The 10182-nt window shown below is 41.4% G+C and overlaps 1 pseudogene; it reads left to right on the top strand.

Annotated features, from left to right (window-relative positions):
* The first annotated feature begins 5952 nt into the window (after positions 1–5952).
* On the top strand, positions 5953–6112 carry LOC149461104 (U2 spliceosomal RNA; annotated as a pseudogene).
* The last annotated feature ends 4070 nt before the right edge of the window (positions 6113–10182 follow it).

Here is a 10182-nt window from a genome sequence, read left to right as displayed (position 1 = left end):
TATACTTTACCAAACAATAGGGTAGGATATTGTATTTTTATGTATTAAATTTAATAAAATGTTATCTTTTCCCAGAAAAATGCATTTGAAAAACCACTGACTGCTGCACAAATATTGTGTGAGATAAAAATATGCAACACCCACTATTTTATTCTCTAGGGCCTCTGTGTAAAAAATATATATAATGTTTGGGGGTTCCAACTAGTTTTCTAGCAAAAAAAAAGCAGTTTTTAAATGTAGAAGAGACATGTCAGCATTGGCCTGGGTTGGAACTGGTTAAAATAACATCTATGTAATACTTACCTGCTCTGGTTTTGCACTGAGCAGCTCCTCTTATGGAGTCCCCCATTGGCACTCCTGGCTTCTCCCTCCTGCCAAGTGTCCCCAAAGCAAGCTGCTTGCTATGGCGGCACTCATGTGGGCTTGATCCCAAGCTGCGCTGTGTGTCCATAGACCCATAGACACTCATGGTGCCACTCAGCCCTGCCCCCTGCTCTCCACTCATAGGCTGTGACTGACAGCAGCAGGAGCCAATGTTCAGTGAGGAGAGAAAGAGTGGAGAGAACCGCTGCTCTTGAGAACATCGCTGGCTCAAGATCGGGCTCAGGTAAGTACTGTTGGGGGGGGGGGAGCTGCACAAATAAGGCGTTTATACCTGAATGCATATCTTTACAACCACTTTAAATTGTAGGGTTTCACTATACTGGTACTAAGTAGGTGCAGATACATTGAATTAAGTCAAATGCTCTTTTCTCTTGACTTGATATTGTGGTGTAAACGTCTGGCATGTGTGACCAACATGAACTATAGAAAAGTTATTTATTTTGATGTACAGTATATCTGATAATGCAAGATATTGAGTATTTGTATGTACAAGTATTGATTATAAGCAATGATTGCTACTTACCCCATATTTATAACTTAGTGCTATTACCATTGTACTTGAAAGAAAACTTTTTTCAAAATATGGTATGTATAAAAAAAAATCCAATTGGGTACCTTGGGTTATTGCTCTTTATGCATCATCTCTATTCCTTCTTTGAGGCAATCTATTAAATATTTTTCCTTTTTATTGTGCCCAACATCAGATACATGCATTTCAAAGCGTAAAATAATTTCTTATATAAAAAAATAATACATGGCCATTAAAAATGCAGTTTTTAAATGTTCCCAGAAACAATTATCTACAGTGAAAAGGTCCATTCATTTACCAAACAATTGTCGCTAATGTATGTTCAGCCCGCAGTGATAATCGTGGCCGCGGTGCTTTTACTTACTTACATTTTCAGCCAGATCCTTTATGTTTGCATTGTGCCTCTATATTTGAATTATGCTTTTTTTTTCTGATGTTCGCCTACAATTTGACCTTTTTCTGCAATGAGAAACAAACCCTCGGGCAGAATAAATGAAGCACAGTAAAATCTGATAGATTGCTGAATTTCCAATCCCAGACTCTTAATGCTGATGTTATATTTCATGAATCATTTCTCTGCCTGAATTTCTTAGCAATAATGATAATGATGATTATTATAATATTATTTCCACAAATATTTTATATATTATAATATGATTATATTTTACATATTGCTGTTGATCCAGATATAGATACTAAACGTTTATTTACTGTAAATATTGGTCTTCCTTGAAAATCATCTTAAAGTAGATGTAAACCCTAACTGACATTTAGTTTTCTAATGCACTGGGTGTCATACACAACTGCTGTTTTTAAAAAAAATAAAACGCAGTATTAACTTTTTTATTCTTATTCTTATGCGCATAGGAGAACTGCTGGTGTTTGTAGGTACTTCCTCTCTACACGCACGTGAAACCCAGAAATTGCTGAATTTCAAGCTGTTGGGAAAGCTTGTGACAGGTTGACAACACAAGAAAGCAAATAGGAGACAGGGAAAGACTGGTGTCAAGCTGTAACAGGAAGTGGCTACTCTAGGACTACCATGGCAGGATCCCCAGGTAATATTTTAATGAAAGCTACAGATATAAAATTATGTTTTCAATTTTTTTTTTAAAAGTTGAAGTCTAAGTAAACCTTACTTTTACTCTGTCACGTAACTCTGTTATGTCATGGTATCCAGGCCCTGCCCCTACACGTTTCATCAAAATCTGATGTCTTTCAGGGGTTCTAGAGTGCCGTTCATCACACATGCATCACAATATATAAGAAGAGGAGTGGAGCAAGCCTCTTAGATTGCTGAAATGCATCAATCAACCATAATACGTTTCAGACATTCTTAGTCCACATATTGGTGCCATTTTGTGGATATCATGCATATCGGCAATGCTGGGTGGAATTCCTATATGCTGTGCAAATGTATGCACTCTGGTTTTGTAAGTCTATATGAGGGATTTTTAATACATTTTTTACTTGAGGAATTACACTATTGGCTGTTTTTCTTCTCTTTGGGTACATATTGTAATATTGAGGTTTTAGAACTATTAACACGTGGAGGTCTGGGAGAGATCGAGCCAGAAGGATTTCTGACACATGTTTATCATGACTACTCTTTATATGGGGGTCATGGCTTTCTGGTAAGCGCATTTTCCTTTTGTACACTGGAACCTTGGTTTTCATGGTACTAAGATGACTATCTTTCAATCTAGAGGAACTCCACGCTAGAACTTTGGACTTTTGTTGCACCAGTTTTTTTACATTTTCTATTTTTCTATTTTTTTCTTTACACATTATATTCTATTATTTTGCAGTTTTGAGTATATTTGGTGGATTAGATCTTTTCACATGTGTTTTGACGGTGCATAATTTTTATACGCACGTTAATTAAGTTCAGAATGTTCACATGTAGAATGTATGATTTAGTCATGATAGTTATCTAGCGCCACTTATACGTTTTATAGTGATTGATGGCAGATTGACTGCTCCTGTACCTGCAGCTCACAGGAAGTAGGGATCAGCACAGCCTGGTTTATAGACCTATGAAGAGCCAAAAAGTAATTTTATGTTTTTAATATTTAAAAAAACCACATTCAGCTGTTGGATTATCTATTTGCAATTGCATAGCTTTCTTCTCAAAATGTAATTATATTTTTATTGCATATATGAGATTTCAGTGGTTGGGTTCACATCTATATTGAAGAAAAACTCCAGCCACAAATAACAGATTAAATTGAATATCCCATTAAAGATAAAATACTAAAGCAAGCAATATTTAGTTTTAATCCAAAAATTTCCTCTGCCAGCACCATTCAACCCACATTCTCTGCCAGAATGTTCTAGGTGAGCAAAAAGGAATGATTTTGTCACAGCAATAAAAACAGTAACAAATGTAAATACTTTTATAGCGCAAATATTGCAAATAACAATGCATATACCAGTGCAGCCTAATTGCTGTGTACAGACCCTGTCCAACCACGGGCCAGCAGAATATTAATACAGAAAGCAGGCAGTAGGGCCTGCATTGAAGTTCACCCTCACAGCAAAAGGGTCTCAAAGGGTATTTGTAATCCACAGCTATAGATTGACTATTCCCAAAGTACATGTATGCTGGGCAGAACTCTGCTGGTGGCAACTGTTGGTTATGTGTTAGAGAAGACACTGGTAGCGATGAGGCAGAACTCTGTTTTGCTTGTGTGGCTTAAGTTTCAAACATACAACACATTTCAGCAGACATCTTGGTTTTTTGAAGAGAAGAAGAGAGAGAGCAAGAGAACCAGTAAGTTTTACACATATGCACAGTTGGAACCTTAGGGTAGAGTGCCATCTACTGGTCAAGTGATATTAACACACAATACTATATAGTACATGCTGTTGTATCTCCAACAGCAACCAAGTGGCCAAAGGCCTTTCAGCACACTGAAGCTGCACCAAAGCTGCAGAAGTCCTGCAACACAATGTTGCTGATGCTCTGAGCTGTGCCTCACCCACTGGTTAAATGGGCCATTAGCCAGGGCTATGAATAGATGAACAGTATTTACCTCGCAATTCAAATGTGGCAAAACGCACCACGCATGTTTGGGTGCCATTCATTCTTAACAGCATTTTAAATGCAGTGTGATATTTGCTACAATCGGCATGCGACAGAATTGCGCTGCAGTTGTAGCAAAACACATCACATGAAGCTTGTTGTCCAAAAAGGCTCAGGAGCTTCTTTTGAGGAACAGCTTCACATGGGGCATTTTGCCACAATTGCAGAGTGATTCTGTTGCTCAATAATGGTGGCAAAATTTCTGCGTGTTTGAAGTGCCATTCAGCCCGCTATTAAAAATCGCTTTTAGCCAGCAAGAAGAGCTTTGTCATAAGACTTAAAGGAGAAGTAATGCCAAAGCTCTTTTGGTTGTACTTCTCTGGATCAGAGGAGTGCAGTTCATTCTGCATACTTGTGACCTGTTTTTATCTGACAGTGGGCCGAAGCCCGTTGTCGGCTGACGTTACTCAGCTGGTCCAGGCAGGGGAAAGATCCTGACTTTAAAGTCAAGATCAACCCCAGAATCTGCAGCGGCAGCTGGCTCAGCCTCTTAGTTAGACACTGAGAGCCTGAGTCACCTGCTTCCTCCCCCTCCACAGCCCAGCGCTCCAGTGAGTGCTGGAGGGGGGGGCATAGCAGAGAGCGGTGACTGACAGTCACCACTCTCTGCTCAGAGTGGCTGTGAGAACTTAGCGATTATCAGTCATGTGATCGCTGAGTTCTCACACTTCGAGCCGGCATGGGACAGATGCAACATCGGACCGATGCTGCATCCACCTAGGTAAGTATAATTGGGGGAAAAAATGCAAACTCCATACTTCTCTTTTAAAGGGTTAGTTCACCTTCTTTGGACAAAATGTAAAGGTGAACAAACAACGTACACCCACCCCACCCACCTCCCTCCCATCCATACATCCAGGCATACTGAGCTGTCAGTGCCCCTAAAGCTGCTCCAGAAGAACGGGATTTGAAATCCCTGCTTCTCTTCTTCTTCTCCGTACAATGTTTCAAGGACAGACCAGATCGATGCTGATTGGTCAGCTCCATCACGGCGAATGTCACTGGTCTGTCCTGGAAGCATTGCACATAAAAGAGGGAGAAGATCGGGGGCTTCAATTCCTAGACTGCTGAGTCGCTGCAGGGGCACTGACAGCTCAGCACCCCCAGAGGTAAGTAAAGCAGGGACGGGGTGTCAGTTAGGGTGTACAGTGTAAGTCCCCCTTTTTATTTTTTCTGTAAAGATGAATGAAATAACACTTTAAATGACAGGAAAGTGTGCTGAACTTTCATTTATTCTGTGCCTGTGAGGACTTGGCAGGGCTGTCTGTTCACTTGCCTTTCGTCTGGCCTTCCCCCAGGACAGAAGCAGATCACTATGGTTCCTGATGTAGAGATAAGTTAGAGCATTCCTGCTCAGCCAATATTTTTTAAGTAAAAAAAAATAATATAGAATGAACCAAATACAGTAAAATTACAGCGACTTTGCTTTTGATAGCCGTTGTTTAGTGCTTCACAGTCTGGAACAGCCATAGTTGCGGTTTAGCATTTTAAAGTGCCATACTGAACTCTCAGCAGTGTCAATGAATTAGACAAAAAAACATAATACTTTTTTAAATTACTTTTTGGTCTTACTAGCAGACTCTAAAGCCTTCCGGTTGACAAAGTAGTTTGGTAAAGGAAACTATGTAATTGTGTGTTAGGTTCCCTTGTAGAAAAAACCTTCCTCTATTGATGTAGTGGGTGGCGTTAGTATCTATATAAATGCCAGGATGGCAGGGGCCTTGTGAGACAGGGCATGGGAGCCCAACACCCCAAAGCTTTTAAAATGTAGTAAGCTACTGCCAAGGGTTCTTCACAGGGCTGAAGATCCAGATAAGTTGGTTCAACATCCAGAAGATCCAGCTGTAGTCTCCCTGACTCTTTTGCAAGTGGATGCAAAAAGCCAGGTTAATAGTCCTCTGAAGTGAGTATGTGTACACTTCATACTAATACTAATTAGGTATACTAATGATAAGCACCTTCTCGGCCTTTTGGCTAAGATCAAGTGTAGTATCTGTTCTTATCAGTGTCCAGTGGGGGTGCTCCCGGCCATTCTAGCTTTGTGGGGATGGCTGTTGTATAGTACCCTCACTGGTATGATGTGGGTCTGGATGGCTATTACGGGGGGAACAGAAACCGGGACGCCCACACGTAGCTGGGGCCTAGGAGTAATTCCCCTTTGGAACGTCTGAAGGACCCAGTACCTCCTGATTTGGACGGATCTACCTTGTCTGGCCAGGGGCTGGGAAGGCAGAAAGTCCACAAACTCAGTGCCCCCTGAGTAGACGCCCTCAGGGGTGCCACTAGTAACACCTGGGTGTGGGACCCCACAGTGTGAAGATGGCACAAGGTCACTGTTTTTCACTCTTTTTGCACAAGCACCCTTAGGACCAGACCTTTTGGCTAGGACCAGGGCAATTTTTGCTACAGGCCTCAGGGCCTGGTCTGTGCACAATTTGGCACGGTCCACTTTTTTATTTTCTATTTATTTAATTTATTCACTCCCACGTTCTGTAACTTTTTTGCTTATGTGTGTGTTTTTTTCACAGGATGGAGGGTGTGGGTCCTCGGGCCTGCCCTGAAGTCTAGGGGGAGGATGTGTGGCCTTTTGGTTCCTTCCTCCCCTGATCCCTAGGGGGTTTTTTCTTTGGGAGAGCCCCCTGACCAAGTACTGGGTGTCCGGCTTCGGCTGGACACAAAGAACGGTGGTCCACCAGGCCTTTTGGCCAGGAGGACCAAATGGGAACCTTGTCCCTGTCAGGAGCCTCGTGCCCCGGGGGATCAGGGTAATGGTCCAGCCCCTTCAGGGGTAGGACAAAAGCACACCCCTAAGTGCACTTTTTCGTGTGGTGTTCGCACTTGCACTTTTTTTGTGATCACTTACGGGTTTTTCGTTCTAGTTTGCACGTTTACGGACTTAAAAAAAAAAAAAAAAAAATGATAAGCACCTTGATTATAGTCAGTGAGAGAAGCGGCATGCTGTGGACTTGGTATACATAGGGAAATGGTTCCAACTCTGTGGTCCTCCTAACGAGAGAGGAGATGCAAAGGGAAGATGGCCTACAAATGATGTGCTGGTATCTTGTACCCAAATGACAGCTGCAGAATGTTTGCTTCTGTTTATGGGGTTCTGCAACAAAGAGATCTGTCAGTATGTCATGTTAGAAGTCTTGGCCATCTTTGAAAGCCACAGTAAAGTGCCAAAAACATATTTCTTGTGTGGACATTCCTTTATTATTAAATATTAAGGCCTATGGCCAGGGATGTTGTGATGCAACAGGAAGAAGGGTCAGCTGCACACCGGAGGATAGATGAATATAGTGTATATTTATTGATCCATAGGACACACAAAACACCAGGACATGAATACAGGACCTGTTAACGCGTTTCACACGATCTCGTGATTAAACATAACCAATCATCATCAATAAATACACACTATATTCATCAATCCTCCGGTGTGCGGCTGACCCTTCTTCCTGTTGCCAGAGCCTGCACCTGTCGTGGATTGATCTAGATTGTTTGCCTGAACGCTATACCTCTGATTCAGGGATGTCGTGAGAGAGACTATGGTCAGGAGTCTGAGGCTATATTGGGAAGGGATACAACCACCAGCAGGTGGATAGCTGTCCTATCCAACAAGACACAGGGCAAAGACGTAAGCAGTTTGGCGCCAACAACCAGCCAATCATGATTTTTTTTTTTTTAGAGATTTAAAATAAACCCACCAAATAAAATGATAATGTGAGCTACATGACATAGGGCCAGTTTCACAAAAAATGGAGTGTGCAAAATCTAGAGCAGCTCCAATCAGCTTCCGGGTTTTATTGTCAATGCTTAATTGAACGTGCTGAAGTTAGAAGCTGAATGGCTACTATGCACAGCTGCAACAGATTTTGCTCTCTCCAGTTTTAGTAAATGAACCCCAAAAATCCTTGTTTATAAAAGCGTGTTTCATGGCTCAACTTGCCACTTCCTTAGTTCATGGTGAAAACAAACATATATAATTTAGAAATGATGTTATCAAGATCGGGAGGATCTCAGGGAACCCCTAAAGAAACTTTTTGTTCAGTAAAGCTGAAGGTTCCCACCTATTTTTACACATACTATTGTGGGCAACACTGCCAATCAAACTATTCTTTGCACCCACCTGAGAATCTGAGAGAGGACCCAAGAGGGGAACACCCAAGGCTTAGAGCGCAACCACCTCTTCCCTATGTGGAGCCAGGTTTTCTCCACCCATGCACTCGAAAGGTTGCATTTTTTCCCATCCCTTGGGTGAGTTAAATCAACTGTGTTCAGCAAGCATATACTGTAATAAAGAGGAGGTTACCCATCCCACTATTCCCACTGCTGAATTTATTATGCCAGAAATGGTCGTCTTAAGTCAATCTCCCTGGTCCCCTGCAGCTCTTGTTGGTTCCTCCTGCTGACCTCCATATTACTGTAGGAGACCGCAGTGATGTGGAAGTCATGGGGTGGAACCAGTGTGTGCTGTGGGAGACCTAGGAGAGTTATGCAACAATCAATGTATGAAGTGTGTAAAAAACTAATCTGCAGATGGCAATAAGTCCATGCTCGCCAGCGATGCTGCGTGTATGGAATGTAAGTTTAGTCCACAACATATGCTGGTGGTGTGATGGCTGGCTTCCTCTCCTTCAGTTCTCAGATGGAATTTAAAGCTCACAGGATGCACCTGTTTTTTTTTTCTGAGAATGAAGGATGATGGGAATTTGTATTAAAGGTAAACAGTTTCAAACTTCTGTAAACCAGAAAATTTATTTGGGGCTTTATTTAGTAGTCAAATTTAATGTTGCACAGTATAATGAAGAGTAAAGATCAGCAGTGTGGGTTACCAGAGAGGTAGCAGTATTACTTCTTATTTTGCAAGGAACTATCTGAAGATTTGTTGGAGGTGACAGTGTCACTTTACAAAAAATTCCTGTGTAGTTTCTCTTGTTTACTGAATGATGCGCATAATCATAGCCCTTTAGTTTGTTTTAATGAATAAGCTTGTGTTACTTTTTTTTACCATAACTTTTCTATAACAAAAAATGAACATAATAGTTTTTAATTTCAACAATCACATTTTACACCAGGTCACTTCAATTAATTCATGCAGAAAAAACTGGAGTAGCAAACCAGATAGGAGAACAGCTCAGGATTGCTCTGTAGTGACATTTCTCTTTCTTCAGTGATGCGTCCTAAGGGCAAAAGAGATGTGATGTAGAGTGACGACCTTATATTACATAATGAGATTCATGGATGCTCAAATACCATACTGTGTGTGTGTTTTAAATGAGCAATCATGGGTCTTTGTAAGGCTTATTTTATGCCTTAAAGTCTTCAATATATATGTATATATCTTTTTTTTTTTAAGTATTTTTTAGACATGATCATGTAGTTATTAGTGATGTTTCTGTCTTTTTTTTTTAAAGAAACACCATTACCTTCCTCATTCAGGGAAAAGTGTCTTTCCAAAGCTTTAGGAATAGGAGGTAAACCATAAACAATCCTTCCAATTAGTATAAAACGAGGCAGGCCTTTGCACTTCATAGCTGGTGGTAGATCTTAACCCCTTGGCGCTGGTGCCTCCCGGCCCTTTAAGGGCTTCAGAAGATGGGAGGCTGGGGCGGGGTTTTAGGGTCATGTGACTGCTGTGATTCGCTGTCACGGCGGTCACATGATCGGCAAAGGTCCCGATCGAAAGAGGAGATCGGGACCTTTCCGTGAGTACTGGACATGTGTGCTGGGAGTGCGCAGGGCTCGCACTCTCAGCACATATGTTTTTCTTAATTGCATGCAAATGTGCGGGCGCACGGCGTCGAGGCCGGTGCATAGAAGTTAAGAAGATTTTATGGTGTGTGGTGATCTTTAGATTCACAATAACACATGTTACCACCCTAGCAGCATATCAACCCTCCCCAACTGGTGAAAAGCAACACCCCCCCACCTCTCATCTGACATTCACATCGACCAACCCACACAGGGCCTAAAGGGATATACAATTAGCACCATGAGGGGGACCAGGATAAAATAAATGTTCCCTGTTGAAGTTCCATTGAACACTTCAGTGGGGCAACTTTTTGTAAGCTATGTTACCCAGAGTGTAAATTCAGACAAGTGAACATGCATTAGCCACCCTTAAAAGCAAAGTTCAATGTTCATATACTTTAAATAATTGTTTATAAATATAACAATGTAA

This window comes from Staurois parvus, unplaced genomic scaffold (genome assembly GCF_062004578.1).
Source record: "Staurois parvus isolate SC_StPar_1 unplaced genomic scaffold, SC_StPar_1.0 ptg000209l, whole genome shotgun sequence".
Lineage (NCBI taxonomy): Eukaryota > Metazoa > Chordata > Amphibia > Anura > Ranidae > Staurois > Staurois parvus.
The sequence above is the reverse complement of the archived record's forward strand: the minus strand, read 5'-3'. Positions and strand labels throughout refer to the sequence as shown.